Raw genomic sequence first — 22,111 nt, forward strand, 5'->3', positions numbered from 1 at the left:
AATCAAAGGAAAGAATGCAATTACTATGATCACCCAAAGGAGAGATTCAGAGATGATTAGAGCGTCGTAGGATGTTTTAGGTTTTGTAAGTTGAAATTAGAAACTGTTCATCGTAATATATAATACCCTAACCATTTCCAAATCAAACCGCGGAAATAACACTCGACGGACCGGATGCTCGGTCGAGTATAGAGTATACTCGGCCGAGTACCCTTTACTCAGTCGAGTATTCCGCATACTCGGCCGAGTGTTCCTGGGCAGTAGCCAAACAGGATACACGACTCACTTTACTCGATCGAGTAGGCCATGCTCGGTCGAGTACCAGCCTATAAAATCCGTAGTATTACAGATGATGTGACCATTATTTGAGCACATTTAGTCCCCGAATTAGCCTCGTTCCTATGCTTTTAATGCATATTTGGGTCATTTACTATCTTTAGTCCTTTGTTTTGCATATTCTTTGAGGTTTTGTTTCCTTGGTAGGAGAGGAGTGCAAACCTTGCATTTTCACGGCAAAATAGAGCTAAATTGATCGAATCTAATGACCAAGCATCAAAGAGAAGACAAGACTAGAAGGCCTTTGTATATATTATAGTAGATGGGTAATGATGAAGAAATCCTTGCATCCTCGACTAAATCCCGGAGGATTATTGGAAGAAGAGAGGAAGAAAGGAAGAAAGGAAGAAAAGAAGGCTGGAACCCAATCCGCCCGTCCAACCAGGCAAGACGCCCGTCCAACACTTCAGGAATCCACTCGTCTTTGCCATCAAGACGCCCGTCCAGCCACCACGAAATCCGCCCGTCCCGACACCTTGGACGCTCGGATTCTCTTACAGGCCCACACGTCCTCTTCTCCCCTCCATGAAAGGTGCGCATATTTATGAAAGACCGGCAAAAAGGAGACTCGCGTATTTTCTGAGAGGAGCGATTCCTCAAGGACTTAATCATCATTTAAGCCCTTAGTAAACCCTAATTTGTGTACCTAATCGCCACTATAAATACTCCATTAGTCTAATTAGATAAGCATGTTCTTCTTATCAATCTTTAGTGTAGTTTATATCATTCTAATCTCTTCTTAATCTTGTAATCAACTTCTAATCAAGTCTTAATACAAATATCATTTCCTTAATTTCTCTTTTGTTCATCTTTTATTTTGGGTAATTGAAAATTATTTGGGTTATTATTGGGAGATTGACAACCTTCCAATCATTCATCAAGTACTTCTATTATTCTTTGCTTTATTTTGGGAATCATTAGTAGGTATAATTCTCTTAATCTCTTTTTAATTATTGTTAATCATCTTCATTTATTCATCATGTTTTGCTTTGTTAAAGTGATTGACAATCTTGTTAACATGTTAAACTTGATAATGAGTGAGTAGTTTCCTTAACTAGGGTTAATGGGTAATTAGGGGAAACCAACATGGGGGATGATTCATGCTTAATTTAATATGTTTTCATAATTTATTTGCTTGCTTGTTGTGATCTCAACTTATGCACATTTTATGTTTGATGAAATGCGAGCCTATGAATCCTTGCATTTTTTACCCATCACTTACCTTTTCAATGAGACTTGTAAGACATAAACCAACTTGAGTCTCATTAGACCATGCATATAGTTGAGTAGGGAGGATTAAGTCGACTTGTAGGTGTTTTACAATCTAATCGATTCGGCTCCGGGACCCAAACCTTCCTAGGATTGTATGATATAAACCAATTTAATCCATCACAACAATAATTGCTTGCTTATAATTTGAGAATATGTTTGTATGATCAATTCCCATGAATCCCCTATGACCCCATGGCACCCTAGTGCTTTTAATCAATTGTTTACATCTCATTTTAATCATCTTGCTTGTTTACTTTTATTGCTATTTAGTTTAGTGATCTTCTCATCTCAACCCAAATCGTGACACCCCAAGACACCGCTACTTTCAATCGAAAATCCTACATCAATACCCGTCCCTTGGGATCCGACCTTTACTTGCCTCTTTACCAATAGTAGAGTTGTTTGTGAAGTTATAAATATTATTTTGGTCTAGGTGCTCCTAACGACAAGTAACCGAAAATTAAGCTCCAAGTGAGTCCGACCAAAAATGGCGCCGTTGCCGGGGATGGTGTTAACTTGATTTGATTTTCTTAGATTGTTATTAGTTGTGTCTTTCTTTGCCTTGGGGAATTAAAACTCCTCAAGGTTTGTTCTAATTATTTTCAAGTTGTTTGATATTTTGCATGTCTAGAAGATCACAAGGTAACTTGTTACCCATTGATCACGAAATTGAAAGGACTTTGACAAACAATAGAAGACTTGCTAGAGGCACTTTGAGAGGTATTGGCGAGGTTGTAGATATTCAACCAAGTACTATTGAGTTCATCAATCCATTGCAAGAGAAGGTGAGGAGAACCCAACACATAATCAACCCACAATGCCTAAATTTTCATCACATTCCGTACCAACTGAGGAGAACCTACCCAATGGTACTCCCACACCACAACACTTAACCGGAAATTTCATTGCCAAATCCGCATTTTTCCAATTAGTCGAAAGAAGCCAATTTGGGGGGATTCCTAGTGAAGACCCTCACTCTCACATGGAGACTTTTTGTGACTATTGTGATGCGATTTCACAAACCGGTGTGACTCAACACCAAATTTGATGGGTCTTATTTCCTTTTTCTCTAATCGGCACCGCAAAACAATGGTTGAAAGGCCTTGATAAGGCTACTCTTGGAATCGACTCTTGGAAGAAGTTAGCTCTAGCTTTCTACAAAAAATTCTACCTTCCGGAAAAGATTAACATGCTAAGAGCTCAAATTACGGGTTTTAAGCAAAGGGATGAAGAATCTTTGTATGAATCTTGGGTGCAATTCAAAGGAATATGTCGCTCATGTCCTCATCATGGACTTAGCGAGTGGTTCATGAATGAAATGGTATGTTCACCGAAGTTAACGATAATCAAACTTGGAACAAGATTGAGGAAATGGCGGTCCATAATTCACAATATAGTAGACCTCACAAGGCTACTAGAGGAGGAAAGCATGAAGTGGACTCTATTACTCAATTGGGTGCTCAACTTAGTGCTCATATTAATACCATAAACTTGAAGTTTGAAAAGGCTATGGCTCAATTTGAAGAAGCCTCAAAATCACCAAAGCATCATGTTAATGCAATGGTAGCATCTTCATCAATCCCAAGTGGTATATGTTAGAATTGTGGAACTTTGGGACATGACCAAAGTGAATGTAGGGGAACAAATGAACAAGTGAATGCTTTTCAAGCATACAAGAGTGGTACCCCTTATTCCAATTTTTACAATGAAAACACCAAATTCCACCCAAATCTCTCATAAAAAAGCCAAAATGTTCAAAACCCTCAACCAACATACACCTCACCTCCCATGAGAAACCAAAACCAAAGACCCTTTTTCAACAAAAACCAAGGTTACCAAAATCAAACTCCATACAGTCAACAAAATGACCAAGGCTTTGATGTTCAAAAAGCGGTCCTCCAAATGCAAAAGAATCAACAAGAATTTTTCACTCAAATGCAAAAAGATAGTCAAGCAAAGGACATCACCATTAACAACATCCTAGCCCACACAAAAATGTTGGAAACTCAATTGACCCAACTAGCATCTTCAAACTCTCAAAGGCAAAAAGGGCAATTACCACCTCAAGGTAATCCCCCAAGACATGAAACGGTTAGTGCCATTCACTTGAGGAGTGGTACCAGATATGAAGGTCCAAAGAAGCAAGTTGTGGCAGCAAGTGACAAAGAAGAAGTTGTGCAAAACTCCAAGGAAGAAGAACCGACAAAAGAAGAAGTTTTAAAGAAAAGTGAAGAGAAGGCCAAGGAGAAAGAGCCCATTGTGATATAGGAGCAAGCGTGAGTGTTATGCCATATTCGGTTAGTAAAAGGTTAGGGATGGGAGAGCTTAAATGTACCAACATCACGTTCCAAACGGCCGATAGATCGACGAAGACACCGCTAGGGATATGGGAAGATGTTCCCGTGAGAATCGGCAAATTCTTCATCCCGGTGGACTTTTTCATTGTTGACATGGAAGAAGACTCCAATATTCTGATCATCCTCGGTAGAACTTTCTTGCACACCGCGGGTGCGGTGATATATGTGAAGCACGGAGAGCTTACTCTAGAAGTGGGAGACGAGACCATAACTTTCAATCTTGACAAGACCATGAGAGCTCCCCGTTTGCATGAACCATGCTTCATGGTTGATCACTATAGCCGGAAGGATGATAAGAAGAAGTCGGAATTCCAATGGAAAAAGAAAGTTAATGATGCTCCATTCAAAGAGCAAGAGAATAGCAACAAAGAGAGCTTGAAAAGCTCACCCATGACAAGTGAAGAAGATGGCCTCATTGGCCAAGAAAAGAAAGAAGGAGAGTTGTCTCTATCAACTCAAGAAATTTTTAATGATCAAGTAGACGAAGTTTGCGGTCTTTGGGATGATGAGTTCGAAGGGATATTCAATCCCTACATTGGTAATGCTATGAACCAAGACCATCACGGAGAACAACAAGTGCAAAGATCTATTGAGGATCTTTATCATGACAATGAACAAGCTTTCGACTACTTCTTCAAGGTGTTGAGTAAAATCAACAACACCTTGAACATGCCCCCAAGACATCTCACTAAGGATGAGAGTTTGGTGGAGTCCTCCCTAAACCACCATTTTTAAATATTCTAACTCCCTAACTTGCATTTTAATTTTTACATTGCATCTTTCTCATTTTTGGATTTATATTTTTGTGCCTTGATCAAGATATTCATCATTTTTGAGAGAAGTGAGGGAGCGACTTATGATTTTATTGATGTTTAGGGCTTTGGCTTAGTGTGGGGTTAGTAATTGCCTAGGCTATTTATGCCTTTGTAGTGCCCCTACAATGAAGAACACGAGAATTGAAGAATGAAAATAATAAGGGTTATGCAGTACCCACGGATGGACCTGAATCCGTGTGGACAAGGAGGAATCCGAGCGGCCAAGAAGAGAATCCGCTCGTCCTGAGGAATCCGAGCGTCCAAAGTCACCAGACGCTCGCCTGGCTGAGCTGGGGAATTCAAAAAAATTGGTCTATCACAGAATCCGAGCGTCCCAATTGAGAATCCACTCGTCTGATACAATACGCTCGTCTTACAGAGAAGACGCTCGTCTTTCTGCTGTTGAAATTTAAAGAATCACCCTGTAACAGAATCCGAGCGTCTTCCAAAGAATCCGCTCGTCTCACATTGAGGAATCCGCTCGTCTTTCTTCAAAGACGCTCGTCCTGTGGTGTCATTTTCTGAAGCAAAACGTGAAGAATCCGAGCGTCCCAGAATGCAATCCGCTCGTCCCCTGCTGCTATTTCAAAATTAACGGGTCTTTTAAACCCTTATTCCCTCATTCTTTTTCATTTCTTCTACATTCAAACACTACCCAAAACCCAAAAACCCCAAAAACCCGCATCCTCTACATCAACAAAACCAAATTTCCTCAACCAAATTCAACAAAATCAAATCCAAACTCCCCCACAACAAAAATTAATCACTCCTTTTGCAACAACAATTGATTTAAACACCAAAATCTTCAACCTTTGAGTCGATTTTTAAGATACAAAGCAAAATTCTTTCATCTTAAATCAATTTGGGCATAACTAAAAATTAAAGATTTCAATCTTTCTTTGGTGTAATAAACAATGGCAAGAATTAATGGAGGTAACAAGGCACCCCCAAAGAAGACACTTTCAACTCCTCTTTGGGAGGCAATTTCCGGAAAGAAATTTGTGCGCTTTCATGATTGTCGTGCTCTATTAGTCCACCATCCGGGCATTAGAGTGTGGTATAAGGTCATTGGGAATACTTTGATAGTAAGAAATGGCACTAATCATCTTACCAAGCTCGATTTTGTTCTTCTTGAGTTGGCCTTGAACATAGGAAGGGAATATACTAAGCCATATAATGCTCTAAGACTTTTGGTTGAACGATGGCTTAATGTCGATTGTGGTAAAGAGGGCACCGCTTTCATTGTAAATGGAGGACTAGTTACCTATTTGGCCAAGCACTTTAACCCAAATTTCAAGAAAGACAAAACTTATGTGGCGGTTAAAGGAGGCCATCTCATTGATATGGACACCATGATTCATAAGTTTAAGTGGGTCAAGCATGCACCTCTTGACACCAAATATGGGTGGTTAACCAATGAAGCTAGATCCTTCTCCTTGCCTTCAAAGATTTGTCGATTGAGTGTTCACCGGCCAAACTACCTTCTTCCACTCTCTGAGGAGATCGAGTACATTATTCAACAACAAAGAGGTGAGATTGACGAGCCCTCCTCCTCCATTGTCACACCACCCTACCCATTTGAGTATCACGAGTTCAAACCGAAGGATGTCAAGGTAGGAAATGATTACTTGACTCTACTCATGAGGAAAATGCACAAGCAAGCTTACAATGATAGAGTGGATTCTTACAAGGCCAATATCTGCCCCTCCTACATCTAGCTAGGCAAGGACTTCTTGATCCATCATTTCCTTTACCTAGTTGGGCGGATATGGAAGTTTTCTTTCCTAGCACCTCTAGTGGTGGAAGGCCGGGTGGAGAGGAGATTGTTGATGAGGGTGTTGATGATGAAGGTGAAGAAGAAGAGGTTCAAGAGAATGTTCAAGAAGGAGAAGCTCAAGAAGAGGAAGAAGAAAGTGAGGAAGAGCAAGGAAGTGAAAGTGGGAGTGGATATGATTCCACATCTATGGAGGAAGATGATGATAATGATGAAATGATGGAGCATTAGCAAACCTTGGAGGCTCCTACACTCTTTCACCCCTCTTATGGTTTGTCTACTTCTTTTATTTTCTTTATTGTATTTTGATCATTTGTTTAAGGAGTCCTAGCATCATGAAGGACGAACACCTTTTCTTCATTAAGGTGTTCATTTTATTGTTCCCACTTGTAAAATCTAAAATGACAATTTGTAGTTTCATGCATTGCATTCCATGTGCATGAACTACCCTGAAATTCAAGACATTAGAAATAATGTCTATTTTGGTTTGGGGAAGTCCATGCATATGCATCGGGAGGTAATTTAAATTACGCTCTCCGCCATAACAAAAAAAAACCATGCATCATGTAGTGTAGCTTAGTATAGTTTTCATTTAGTTTAGAAATCATGCATCATGCTTGCATAATTTCCTATCGTATTAGCCATTGAGGACAATGCCCATACTAGTGTGGGTATGGGAAATTCTGACTTGACTTTTATTCAAAAATCCAAAAAAAATCAAAAATTTTAAAAAATCCAAAAAATTGAAAAATTGAAAAAATTCAAAAACATGTTCATTTCCTTTATAGCGTAGTCTTGTATATATTGTCTTGTATATATTGTGTTTATTCATCCTTGTTCACCATTGATTGACTACACCACATCCGAGGCATGAGGATATTGAAGACCGCATGGTATGATCTTTCCAATCTCCTTTTTCCTCTTTATGTTAATGACTATGTGGCTTTATTTTGATTGATGCTGTATAAAAAATGTGAATTTACGATTGCATTTAGATTATTTGCCATACTACTTGGTAGAATCATATGCATTAGGATGTATAAATGTTAGTTGCATCATGGCATATAGTTTGCATGTTAGAAAATTTTTGTGAAACTGTCTACTTGGGAAGCTTCACAAGTGTATATAAAGCCCTAGTAGATGCTTTTTCTTCTTAAGACTTTGCTTGTTAGAATACTTGTAAAACACCCTAGGATGTGTCATGCTAGTATCCTTTGACCCATGGATTAAGGCCTAGTCAAGAGTACCTTGTGGTGTGATAACTCCTTGGCTACCATTTATTCCAAGGTGACCCTTGAAACCATGCAACCATCCTTCATCCATGTTCTACCACATTTTTTCATCAAAGGGAATGGGCACAAAAAGAAATTGTTCACAAATTTGAGGTCAAGAAGTGAAATGAAATGTCAAAAAGTTTGCAAAATTGCATCAAAAAGAAAAGAGGAGTAACAAAAATGAAAACTCCCATGCTTCAAATATAAGGCACCCTCGTTACTAATTGGGGTGACTTTGAAAATGTTCAAAAGAAAATTCAAAAGTTGAAAGTTTTCAAGTATTGAAATGCCAAAAATCAAAATAAATGGCAAAAAGAAAGTGTTCTCAAATGTTATATGCCACAAGAAATTGGGGGGAAAAAAAAACAAAAAAGCAAACTCCCAAATGAAACTCAAATACTATCAATTCCTTTATCCATCGTATCCATTTTTGTGCATGGTAGAGAGGGGACGACCCTTCTTCTTGTCTAGGCAAGAAAGGGAATTCCACGATCCTCCAGTGTTTCTAACACCATAGGGAAACTATTCTTGACAAAAGCATTTAAAGATTGAGGACAAAGGTTCCCTAGCTTGACACAACTTGGAGGTGATTTATTGGTATCCTTATAGGCTTAGTAGTTTGAAGAAATTGCATCTATGAAGGAGTGTGTACCTTTGAATTGCTTCCCTTGTAGATAATTTCCGCCACTTAGATCAGGAAAGTGGCTATTCTTTTGTAGATGCATCCATTACTTGATTTTGTGTGCTTTAATGTTTGGATGTATCGCCATTTTGGCAAGACCCACCTTGCCTTGCAAGAAGGCATCCTACCTCATCGTTGTCTTGTCGGCTATATTATTAGAATAGTTTAAATAAGGGTCCTAGTTTTGTCACCTCTTTACTCGGGACGAGCAAAGGTTCGGTTTGGGGATATTTGATGTGACCATTATTTGAGCACATTTAGTCCCCGAATTAGCCTCGTTCCTATGCTTTTTAGTGCATATTTGGGTCATTTACTATCTTTAGTCCTTTGTTTTGCATATTCTTTGAGGTTTTGTTTCCTTGGTAGGAGAGGAGTGCAAACCTTGCATTTTCATGGCAAAATAGAGCTAAATTGATCGAATCTAATGACCAAGCATCAAAGAGAAGACAAGACTAGAAGGCCTTTATACATATTATAGTAGATGGGCAATGATGAAGAAATCATTGCATCCCCGACTAAATCCCGAAGGATTATTGGAAGAAGAGAGGAAGAAAGGAAGAAAAGAAGGCTGGAACCCAATCCGCCCGTCCAACCAGGCAAGACGCCCGTCCAACACTTCAGGAATCCACTCGTCTTTGCCATCAAGACGCCCGTCCAGCCACCACAAAATTCGCCCGTCCCGACACCTTGGACGCTCGGATTCTCTTACAGGCCCACACGTCCTCTTCTCACCTCCATGAAAGATGCGCATATTTATGAAAGACCGGCAAAAAGGAGACTCGCATCTTTTCTGAGAGGAGCGATTCCTCAAGGACTTAATCGTCATTTAAGCCCTTAGTAAACCCTAATTTGTGTACCTAATCCCCACTATAAATACCCCATTAGTCTAATTAGATAAGCATGTTCTTCTTATCAATCTTTAGTGTAGTTTATATCATTCTAATATCTTCTTAATCTTGTAATCAACTTCTAATACAGTCTTAATACAAATCACATTTCCTTAATTTCTCTTTTGTTCATCTTTTATTTTGGGTAATTGAAGATTATTTGGGTTATTATTGGGAGATTGACAACCTTCCAATCATTCATCAAGTACTTCTATTGTTCTTTGCTTTATTTTGGGAATCATTAGTAGGTATAATTCTCTTAATCCCTTTTTAATTATTGTTAATCATCTTCATTTATTCATCATGGTTTGCTTTGTTGATGATTGACAACCTTGTTAACATGTTAAACTTGATAATGAGTGAGTAGTTTCCTTAACTAGGGTTAATGGGTAATTAGGGGAAACCAACATGGGGGATGATTCATGCTTAATTTAATATGTTTTCATAATTTATTTGCTTGCTTGTTGTGATCTCAACTTATGCACATGTTATGTTTGATGAAATGCGAGCCTATGAATCGTTGCATTTTTTACCCATCACTTACCTTTTTAATGAGACTTGTAAGACATAAACCAACTCGAGTCTCATTAGACCATGCATATAGTTGAGTAGGGAGGATTAAGTTGACTTGTAGGTGTTGTACAATCTAATCGATTCGGCTCCGGGACCCAAACCTTCGTAGGATTGTATGATATAAACCAACTTAATCCATCACAACAAGAATTGCTTGCTCATCTCAACCCAAATCGTGACACCCCTAGACACCGCTACTTTCAATCGAAAATCCTACATCAATACCCGTCCCTTGGGATCCGACCTTTACTTGCCTCTTTACTAATAGTAGAGTTGTTTGTGAAGTTATAAATATTATTTTGGTCTAGGTGCTCCTAACGACAAGTAATCGAAAATTAAGCTCCAAGTGAGTCCGACAAATTGACAAAATAGTTTTCCGTCCCATCTATTTCCCCGCTTGTTTGGTAGAGGGTCTGGAGTTGGACCAATTGGTTTGAGCTTTCCTTTGGAGATTAACCTTTCCAAGGCTGTGGTATAAGGCATACCCAAGTTAGGGAAGGACCTATGAGGTCGTCTATTTTTGGTTAGTGGCGCACCTAAGGAACTGGCTTCAGTGTTTTTGGTAGCCCTCCAACTAGGGTTGGTTTTGTCGTTGGCAAGTAGCTGGCTTTCAAGGATCTTAACCCTTTGCTCAATTTCAGAAGAGGGAAGATTCCCGATACCAGTTTATCCTCAACTTGGGAGAGATGAGTGCTCAAGTTTTCCACGGTAGCTAGGAGTCGAAGGACCATGTTGTTGGTTTCAGCAGAAGTCATGGCGGATGAAGATTGATCAGCTTCTTGAGTTCCTGGTTGACGATTGATGGCACCCAAGGGATTCCTATTGACATAACGATAGACGTTATAACTTTTCTTGGCAAGGTATTGCACAAACAAAGGCAAGTACGACACATATGTAGAAAAGGCAGCTTCGTCGTGAAGACGCGACAGTGTGACTAGGTTATGAGTTCATTAAAGATCGTGAATGACCTCTTGTGTTTGAACTCTTGGTGCACGACAGTGAATTTGGACTCGAGTGTCAACTTTGGCATAGTGATGCCTAGACAGACGATTTCTGACTCGGTTAGGAGGTTTGTCGATGGAGTGATGCCGTTGGACGAGACATGTACACAAACTTGACCTTTGACCCGTAATGTGAGGGAAAGACGGGTTTAATACCCGAGAGGTTTTGACTCTGCTAACGCCATTGAAGATGTCTCGACAATTAGGCGATAAGACCTAAAACAGAAGGTAGGTACTAACTTCGGCAGAGACTCGACGTCATCTAGACGACTCGACTTGAAACCGACTGGACTCTAATCGACTCGAGGCTGAATCGGAATGGTGGACTGAAATTTTCGAAAATAGAAATTTTCAAAATATCCATTTGTCGTTTTGTGAACGGTTTCCGAAGAGTAGGGATCTTTAAAAGGCCGGCCACTTGAAAGGGCTGTCTTAGGTTTGTTTTCAAAAGACAGTTTAAGTTGAGATTGTGGCGGCTCTGAAAACAATGTGTTGTTTCCGAAGGCGATTTTTGAAATTCGGATCACGGATTTGAAAATCGAGAATTGAAGAATTTGGAATCGTCATCACAATGGCCATAAAAACGGTTAAATTTGTTTTCCAAGGATATGAAATTGAATTGAAAATTTGAAAACGGTTAAATTTGTTTTCAAAGATTTGAGTTTGAATTGAAATTGAAAACGGTTAAATTTGTTTTCAAATGGTTTGAAATTGGATTTGAAATCTGAAAACGATTAAATTTGTTTTCAAAGATTTGATTTCGAATTGAAATTAGAAAACGGTAAAATTTGATTTCAAACATTTGAAATTGAATTGAAATTTGAAATCGGTTAAATTTGTTTTCAAATGATTTGAAATTGAATTGAAATTTGAGAACGTTTAAATTGGTTTTCAAAGATTTATCCTTGAATTGACATTTGAAAACGCTTAAATTTGTTTTCAAAGATTTAATTTTGAATTAAAATTTGAAAACTTTTAAATTGTTTTCAAAGATTTGAAATTGGAAATTATGAGGATTTAATTCGTCATTACGGCAGGTTAGAAAACCGTTTTAACCTCTGAAAGGCGGTAGGTAAATTGAAAAGTGTGAGAATTGAAATCTTCATTGCGACGGCTTAGAAATGCCAAATTTGATTTCGAAAACGAGATTTGAAATTTGGAAAGTTGCACGGGTTGAAATCGTCATTACGACGGTTTGAAAAACATTTTATTTTGAAAATTGATTTCGAATTTTGAAAGTTGGAGGGCAGAATTCGTCATTACGACGGTGTAAAAGGGCGGTTTGAGAAATGCAACGATCGGCGAGAGACCGTTGTTTGAAATGGCCATTATAACGACGTAAAAGGGTGTTTTGAAATAGTTTGTGAAAACCAAGGTTTTGAAGTCGTCATTACAATGGCATGAAAAGGTGCATTTAAAATGGTTATATATAAAAGAAAACCGGGTTTAAAATCGTCATTACGACGGCCTAAAAAGCATGTTTTTTTTTTGAAATGGTTGTAGAAAACCGGGTTTAAAAATCGTTATTACGGCGACATAAAAAGGGTTTGCAACAGTCGGCGAAAGACCGTTGTTTGAAACGGCCATTATAACGGCGCGAAATGTGTTTTTTGAAACAGTTGTAGAAAACCGGTTTTGAAAATCGTCATTACGACAGCGTAAAAAGGGTTTGCAACGGTCGGCGAAAGACCGTGGATTGAAACGGCCATTATAATGGCGTGAAATTTGTTTTTTTGAAACGGTTGTAGAAAACAGGTTTTGAAAATAGTCATTACGACAGCATAAAAAAGGGTTTGCAACGGTCGGCGAAAGACCGTGGTTTGAAACGGGCATTATAACGGCGCAAAAGGGTGTTTTTGAAATGACAGGGAAGGACTTAGGATCACATAACACATAAGCACTCGCAGTTTCATTATATTATGCATAATGCTGACACGGGTTTTGGCTTAAAAGGGTGGGTTACACACCAAGCAATCAAACCCCGATTTTCGAGAGGGATACCAATCCAAACAAAATGTGTAAGGAGGGTGCCCAGGCCTCGTGCACGAAGAAAGTGAAAGCTCTTTGACGAAACAGAAATGTGTAACGTCAATGGTATGCTTGACTCAATCGGGATTCGAAACGCGGGGATGAGAAAACTCACCCCGACGGAACGAGCCAATTGGTCGATAAAGGTTAGGTTGTGGGCCCGGACAAGGAACCCGACTTATGACCGTAATATCAATTAATGAACTTTAACCACAACCTCGTTTGAGTTTCACCTCTAAGGATCACAAAGACACAAGTGTCCTAGTTTTCTCCAGTGGAGTCGCCAATCTGTGGACATGGGCCACAGGCCGGTCTGCCCGCGAGATCCGTCTACCAGTCCGTAGTCACGGGCCACCTGCACGCCAAGCCAAATTGTGGACATGCAGCGGTCTCTTGAAAGCCACGCTCGGTGACGTAAAAATGCTTTCGACCGGATAGCTTTACATCTCTCGGTCAAGGTCTCGAAACGATGCAGAGATGTTTGGAGTCGCCACCAAGAATTTGTGGGATGCTTGAAACCCGTTCGAATCCACTATATACCTAGGTCAATCAAGGCAAAAAGCGGTGTTTGACATAGGTACTAAAGATAAGGACTCGTCCCCCTATTAGCACTCTATGCCTAAAATGACTCTCACACGCCCTGGATAAGGCCATCCACTATCCAAAGGTTATGAGTAAGGGGTGAGGGTACGTATTGGGAAGCCCTTTAATCGGACACCCAATCCCGCCCGCGTTAGCGGCCTCTATTGATCGATCGTGGTTGTTTAAGTGAAAGAGTTGATATAACGGTAAATGCATGAATGCGAATCCAAAAGTTTAACCTAACATGTGAGAATTTCCTAAGTCGGTTTGTTTATCCATGTACCAAGAAATTGGTGTCAAAGTTGGATTTAGATTGATTTGCATGTGAAAACGGAAATTAAACATCCATTTACCAAATTTGGGTTATGATGCTTAACATGATCCATTTATTTGAAAAAGTGTGTTTAAAAGACAAAGTATAAAATGCAAACTCGTCAATCTGATACGTCACATATTCGGATAAACCGTAATAGGGATCGTCCTAGACAAGTACCAAAATGGGACAGAATAGTGCCAGACAGCCCCATTGGGGCGTGAGCCTTGGCGAGGGAAGGGCTCTGCCCAGGTTTTTAAATATGAGATTAGACGGCCTCTTGGGGCGCGAGTTAGATGACGACCTAAGGGGTCGTCTCCTGGTTGTTAAAAAGGTTGTTTAAAACCATTTTTTGTGATTGACGATTTGCAAGTATGATTTGAATGACTTGGAATAATTACTATTATGTTAGTAATATTCATTGTCGGATTTGCAAGTTTGAAAAGCATACTAAAATGTGTAAAAGTAAAATGTTTGATTTGAACTAATTATGTTAAGTTCAATTATTTGTAATTAGTCAAGTTTGTCATCGTACTCGGATTAAACCGACATGGTATAAAGAACCAAGAATTATTATGAGTTATGACTAATATGTTTCCAAGTGTAAATAAATGAGAAAAATGGTAAATAAAATAGAAGGGGGTTAAAATACCCTTTAATTTGTAATTAACCAATAATATCATCGAGTCACGGAATAGACCGTCATGGTATAAAGAACCAAGGATGATTTTTGTAATGGTCAAAATATGTTTATCATAAAAATGAATTAAAATGGTAAATAAAAGAAAAGAATTTCCTTTAACCAATTAATATCACTGAGACACGGATTAAACCGTCATGGTATATGGAACCAAGGGTGATTATAATTTATGGCTAAAAAGTTTTTCATAAAAATGATTTGAAACATTTGAAATGGTAAAATTCGATTGCAAATAAGAAATGGAATAAAGAGGAAAGAGAGAACAAACACGGCCGGATTAAGGCCTGAGAGGGCATTGAGGCGCGAGCCTCTCTACTATACAAGCAACGTCTGTCTTAGGCGAAAATCCAGTTTTGGCTCGCCTAACCTATATTTAAATCGTGTTATGCATTGTTCATGCATATAAACTTATAAAAACAGTAAAGACGTGAAATAAATGAGTTATTTACACCCTCAAACTTACGTGTATTGATGTTTGCGACGTAGACGACTTTGGAGACGGTTTTCTCGTAGCGGCTACTCACGATCAAAGAAGTTTAAAAGAGTGCCTTAAAAAAAGGATTTTGTTTTGAAAATATGTTAATTAAAACATGTTGATTGATGAATTGAGTTGGTCAAATGGGTCGGTCGAATGCACGGGGACGGTACCAAACAAAATGTGTAAGGCTTGTGTTTACGATCGGTAGGTCGTAAACACGGGTCGATTTTGTGACTTAGGAAGTCGGGTCTAGATGTTTAAGAGACAGGTGAGGGGGCGGACGCTCGCGTAAGAATTGTGGTGTATGAAGGTTGGTATTTATAGAGAAATGTGAGATGGTAGGTCGGTTGAGTTTGCTTAGAGGCTAAGCAGACATCCCATTGAGGCGCGAGCTACCTAGTGACTGAAAGAGGTGTACTGTCCCTTTCAGAAATTTGGATTTTCCATTTGTTCTAACCAATGTTTTGTTGGTTGTAATTTGTGGTATTTTATGGTTGCTTAGCCATGTAAGCTTACTCTTGGGTGTTATTTGGGGTAGGTATTTTGTGTCCTTGACTCGGGTTTGACCCGTGGGAGTCGGGATTTGAATTTCGAGTCTGTTTTTGGCCCGATGTCGGTTTAGACTCTAAATAGGGTCATTTTAATGTAAATGACATGATAAAGACATTCATTCCATTATTTTCGACATTCGAGATTTGGGTTGACTCAGGTTGACTCGAGTTGCAGGTTTTCTGAGTCAGTTTTGGGTTCGAAGACGGTTTTAACTCTAAATAGTGTTATTTTAATGCAAATGAAGTTAGACAACCATTTATGAAATCATTTTTCATATCCGAGTAGTGCATTAAACCGTGTTATGTATAGCCAGTCCACGCACGCATATCAGAAACACTTTATAGTCCGATCATCATCGGGTGGTTTTTGGAAGGTGCAAATACTGGGTATCTATAGGTTGCTGCTGACGACGCCCATGGGACCTGTGTGGTACTTGGGCGAGCGTTAGACTCGACAGTGCTCTTGTGACACTTTTACGGTCCCCATCGATCATCCCCGGACCATGTTTAGGGAGCCTTCTGCGGCTGAGAGAGAGGCTGACTTGGCTGACGCGGGTGGTGACGCCCTCCTTCTTCCTGGCGACGAGTACTCCGAGTTTGTTCGTCAGAGGTTGGCGTACTGGCCGATCGTGGTAAGCAACTTTACCTTTTTATGTGTTTTTGAATTGATAAATGAATGACGAACGATCGTCCACTAAAGAATCATTTGATTTTGTAGGAGATCAAGTTGGCAGGCGTCGAGCCCGCAGCTTACCTAGAGACACTGAAGTACACTGACGCGGCGGGCATGACGACGATCTCAGAGATCCGCGACTTCGGCGAGTAGGTGACAGACGCTGGCTTGGAGGAGTGGGATCACCTTGTGAGGAGGTTAAGCCCCCAGGTTTGGCTGTCTTTATCATTTTTATTGCATAGGAATGCTTTTGCTCCTTTTTGAACCTTCTTTGTATTTGAATGTAGGTGGCACCATCCAGGTACGTAGAGCTGTGGAGGATGGCCAACCGGCTGCGAACTACGGCCATCGAGGCACTCGTAGGTGGCCCGTGACGACAGGTACGAACCTCCCTTTCCCTTCCTTATTTATTTCCTGACATTTCGAATTTTGTTGCAACGAAATGTTACTTCATTTTATTGAAATGAGGCATTTCTCCATTTTTCGTAGAGAGAGAGTGACCTGGAGCGCGAGCTGGCGCAGTCCCGGGAGAAGACGGCTTATTTGTTGAGAGAGCTTGAGGTCAGGGACACCGAGATTGTCGCTCTCGAGACGACCGTAGCTGAGCTGAGGGGTCACCAGGACTAGCTGTTGTTTTTGTTATTTTGTATATCTGCACATTTTTGACTTTTCAGACTTTGTTTTGGGCGAGAGCCCCAGTTTGATGTATATATTGTCCTTTTGTTGTGTAAATAATGGCCTGAGTGCCTTTGCTGCTGGGTGTTTGCTATTCCTGCAGGTTAGCTTAAAAAACAGGTTTGGTAGGTGACGGTTTGTGCCGTCATGGTCCGGAAATTTACGTAGAAATTATAAGTAAATCACATAGTCATATAGGTGGCCCAAATTGGCGCAAAATGAAAAAAAAGTAAAAAAAAAAAGTGCCTTAAAATGAGCAAAAATGCCAGAAATGAGCAAAAAGACAAAAAGTACCCGAAAATTAGCAATAACGATCGGACGGTAGGGAGGGTTACCCTCTAAAAAAGAAAATTAAAAGAAATGTCTAAGTGTTAAATGAAATGAAAAGAGGAGTGAAATGATTCCCCCAAAAAAAGAAATGAAAATGAGTAAGTGTGCGCGTTTTGGCGATAATGTCGATTTTGCCTAGAAAAGCAAACCCGAAAAGGATTAGGCAACATAAAACTTGGTAATTTAGTCGAAATTACCAAATTGAGTTCCTATAGAAATAGGAAACTTAGCCAAAAGAAAAATAGGAAAGATCTGTGGCTGACAACATGAAAAGAGGACCTGGGGAAGAGGCGCAGCATGAGCTGCGACTCTTCGGAGAGGCGCAGCAAATGTTGCGTCATTACCCCAAGTTGTCAGTCCTCGACAGAAGTTAGAAACAGCGAATAGTATAAATAGAGGCTTCGGTTTAGCTTTTATTCACATAATCCCTTCTTCTTTTCATCTGTGTATTACATAAAGCTCACATATCCTTTCAAAAATTTACAAAAAAATATGGATGCCTTTGAAAACCGTTTGAGAGAATGGACGAATGAGTTTACAAATGTTGAAAAACACGACATGGGTGCTTTTAATTTAGGATCAATCATAAGTCCTAAGTTAGTGAAAGTTGTGAAGCCCTTTTTGGATGCTTGTCTCGAGTATTGGGACCCAAATTTTCACGTGTTCGCCTTTTCGGGAGGCTAAATTTGTCCTTGTCCTGAAGAAATAGCTGCTATTGGAGGATGGGACCCAGAAATTATACCGGCTATACCCCCTAGCTCTCAAGGCTATAAAAATAAATTCAGGGATTTGGTTAGATTGACCAAGGCTCAGGTGGACCGTCTTGTGACTTCCAAAGGTGTCCGCATGTTTGACTTTGTTGATCGATTTATAAATAGGGAGACCTTACCATTTCCTATGCTGCGAGGCGCAGGGCCTTCGGGTTTTGTCTACTTCATTGCTATGTCCTTCAAGGGCATGTTGATAAGGAGATGTGGGGTGATCCTCGTTTTCTGAGCATAATAGAGCAAATGGAGCTGCGCAGGAGCCCCGCATGCATAGTTTTAGGGGAGACCAACCTTGGTTTGGATAATACGAAGGCCAATCGTGAGCTTCCTTATCTGGGAAGTCCCGACATTCTGGAGGTAAGAATCTTGTTTCATATTCAACCAATTTTTTTGCTTTTTGTTTTTTTTTTTTCGTTTTTTTTTTTTCGTTTTTGGGTCGATATAAGGGTATTAATTCCCATCCCCCTTTTTGCAGGTTTGGCTGATGGAATGACTGCGGCTGATCGAGCCCCAGTTAATGTTGGAGTATGTGTCCTCGACAATAGTGCGATCGCATTATTAAAACTCAAATTAAGAATACATAAAGGGATGATTCATTTTTATACGTCAACTGATCAACATTAATCGGTAATGATTGGCTGACTAGAGTTTGACATTACTGTCATTTGACGGTGGTGATCAGTTGATCCCTTAAGGTCACACCTAAAGGACAATTCCCTTAATAGATAAATTAATTAATTGTATGATGATAAAGATTAATTAATTCCTTAAAATTGAACAATTTACATATGTGAGTGAGAATATGAATCTTATTGTAATTCGATTAAATGAGATTCGTTTTAGTAAATAAGATGTTATATATAACTAAAACTTTGTTTATGAAACAATTAAATTAAGAATGATCGGTTAATTATAATTACAGTTTGTTGTAGATTATATTAACATGGACCATTTTATACACTTGTAATCATGAATTACTAGTCAATTGTTATATATAATTAAATTAATACATGTAATGATATTTAATTGTTAAATATGCATTAAATTTATTAATAACATGTTACATGTTACATGTTACACATTATATAACAAAGAGACAATTGATAAAAATAAAATGGACTCCATATTAACAATGTGCACCGGTTTTTAGAGGGTTAAAAGGGTGAAATGATTCTTTTAAATTGTTTAAAAGCAAAATTATTGCCTATTCTTAAAGTCTAAACCCTACACATTATGGGTAAGACAAAAAGAATAAGGAAAAGGCCATGCATTGGCCCTTCCCTTCACCCTACCCGGCCACCCTTCAAAATGAGAACAAGTTCTCATTTTCATTAGACTTACTAATTCATTCTTAGATTATTGAATATCTTACTACTCTTCTCTATCTCTCTAAAATTAGTTTTAGAAAAGAAATATAAAATTGTTCTCATCTAATATTATTTAGTTACTAAAGGAAGTAATAAGATATATTATTAGATTATTTTAAGGTCTCTAATTTGATATATCTAGTTAATATATAAATTAGAATTAGGGGTTTGTCCTGGTGCAATTGAAAGGAGGATCTCACAATATTGAGACAAGGAGGATCATCCAATTATTTAAGCTTAAGAACAACTAAGAAAGGAGTTCTTACTTGTGTCCTTAAACCGTTTTTCCTCAAATGTAAGGAACACATATCTTAATCTTTGTTTTATTTTGTTATGCATGCATAAGATCATCTTCTATTTTAATGAGTAATTTAGAAATTAAACTAAAGTGTTTCCTTAATTAGGGTTAATGGGTAATTAGGGGAATCCTACATGGGGGATGATTCATGCTTAATTTATAATGTTTTCATAATTTATTTGCTTGCTTGTTGTGATCTCAACTTATGCACATGTTATGTTTGATGAAATGCGAGGCTATGAATCCTTGCATTTTTTACCCATCACTTACCTTTTCAATGAGACTTGTAAGACATAAACCAACTCGAGTCTCATTAGACTATGCATATAGTTGAGTAGGGAGGATTAAGTCAACTTGTAGGTGTTGTACAATTTAATCGATTCGGCTCCGGGACCCAAACCTTCCTAGGATTGTAAGTTATAAACCAACTTAATCCATCACAACAATAATTGCTTGCTTATAATTTGAGAATATGTTTGTATGATCAATTCCCATGAATCTCCTATGACCCCATGACACCCTAGTGCTTTTAATCAATTGTTTATATCTCATTTTAATCATCTTGCTTGTTTACTTTTATTGCTATTTAGTTTAGTGATCTTCTCATCTCAACCCAAATCATGACACCCCTAGACACCGCTACTTTCAATCGAAAATCCTACATCAATACCCGTCCCTTGAGATCCGACCTTTATTTGCCTCTTTACTAATATTAGAGTTGTTTGTGAAGTTATAAATATTGTTTTGGTCTAGGTGCTCCTAACGACAAGTAACCGAAAATTAAGCTCCAAGTGAGTCCGACCAAAAATGGCGCCGTTGCAGGGGACGGTGTTAACTTGATTTGATTTTCTTAGATTGTTATTAGTTGTGTCTTTCTTTTCCTTGGGGAAGTAAAACTCCTCAAGGTTTGTTCTAATTATTTTTAAATTGTTTGATATTTTGCATGTCTAGAAGATCACAAGATAACTTGTTACCCATTGATCACAAAATTGAAAGGACTTTGACAAACAATAGAAGACTTGCTAGAGGCACTTTGAGAGGTATTGGTGAGGTTGTAGATATTCAACCAAATACTATTGAGTTCATCAACCCTTTGCAAGAGAAGGTGAGGAGAACCCAACACAAAATCCAACACATAATCAACCCACAATGCCTAAATTTTCATCACATTCCGTACCAACCGAGGAGAACCTACCCAATGGTACTCCCACACCACAACACTTAACCGGAAATTTCATTGCCAAATCCGCATTTATCCAATTTGTCGAAAGAAGCCAATTTGGGGGGATTCCCATTGAAGAGCCTCACTCTCACATGGAGACTTTTTGTGACTATTGTGATGCGATTTCAAAAACCGGTGTGACTCAAGACCAAATTCGATGGGTCTTATTTCCTTTTTCTATAATCGGTACCGCAAAACAATGGTTGAAAGGGCTTGATAAGGCTACTCTTGGAATTGACTCTTGGAAGAAGTTAGCTCTAGCTTTCTACAAAAAATTCTACCCTCCGGAAAAGACTAACATGCTAAGAGCTCAAATTACGGGTTTTAAGCAAAGGGATGAAGAATCTTTGTATGAAGCTTGGGAGCGATTCAAAGGAATGTGTCGCTCATGTCCTCATCATGGACTTAACGAGTGGTCCTTGGCACAACAATTTTGGAACGGTCTTTAAGAAGAATCAAGAAACATTCTCAATATGGGATCAAATGGTATGTTCACCGAAGTTGACGATAATCAAACTTGGAACTAGATTGAGGAAATGGCGGTCCATAATTCACAATATAGTAGACCTCGCAAGGCTACTAGAGGAGGAAAGCATGAAGTGGACTCTATTACTCAATTGGGTGCTCAACATAGTGCTCATATTAATACCATAAACTTGAAGTTTGAAATGGCTATGGCTCAACTTGAAGAATCCTCAAAATCACCAAAGCATCATGATAATGCAATGGTAGCATCTTCATCAATCCCAAGTGGGATATGTGAGAATTGTGGAACTTTGGGACATGACCAAAGTGAATGTAGGGGAACAAATGAACAAGTGAATGCTTTTCAAGCATACAAGAGTGGTACCCCTTATTCCAATTTTTACAATGAAAACACCAAATTCCACCCAAATCTCTCATAAAAAAGCCAAAATGTTCAAAACCCTCAACCAACATACACCCCACCTCCCATGAGAAACCAAAACCAAAGACCCTTTTTCAACCAAAACCAAGGTTACCAAAATCAAACTCCATTCAATCAACAAAATGACCAAGGTTTTGATGTTCAAAAAGCGGTCCTCCAAATGCAAAAGAATCAACAAGAATTTTTCACTCAAATGCAAAAAGATAGTCAAGCAAAGGACATCACCATCAATAACATCCTAGCCCACAC

At 38.9% G+C, this 22,111-nt stretch overlaps 2 non-coding genes across 2 annotated transcripts; both read right to left on the reverse strand.

Moving 5' to 3' along the window:
* Window positions 1–2,797: 2,797 nt before the first annotated feature.
* Window positions 2,798–2,904, reverse strand: LOC141624830 (small nucleolar RNA R71). Its single transcript, XR_012534634.1, has one exon. It is a non-coding gene; the product is annotated as a small nucleolar RNA R71 (small nucleolar RNA).
* Window positions 2,905–21,254: 18,350 nt separating this feature from the next.
* LOC141626071 (small nucleolar RNA R71) lies at window positions 21,255–21,361 on the reverse strand. Its single transcript, XR_012535799.1, has one exon. It is a non-coding gene; the product is annotated as a small nucleolar RNA R71 (small nucleolar RNA).
* Window positions 21,362–22,111: the final 750 nt, after the last annotated feature.

Source organism: Silene latifolia, chromosome X (genome assembly GCF_048544455.1).
Source record: "Silene latifolia isolate original U9 population chromosome X, ASM4854445v1, whole genome shotgun sequence".
NCBI lineage: Eukaryota > Viridiplantae > Streptophyta > Magnoliopsida > Caryophyllales > Caryophyllaceae > Silene > Silene latifolia.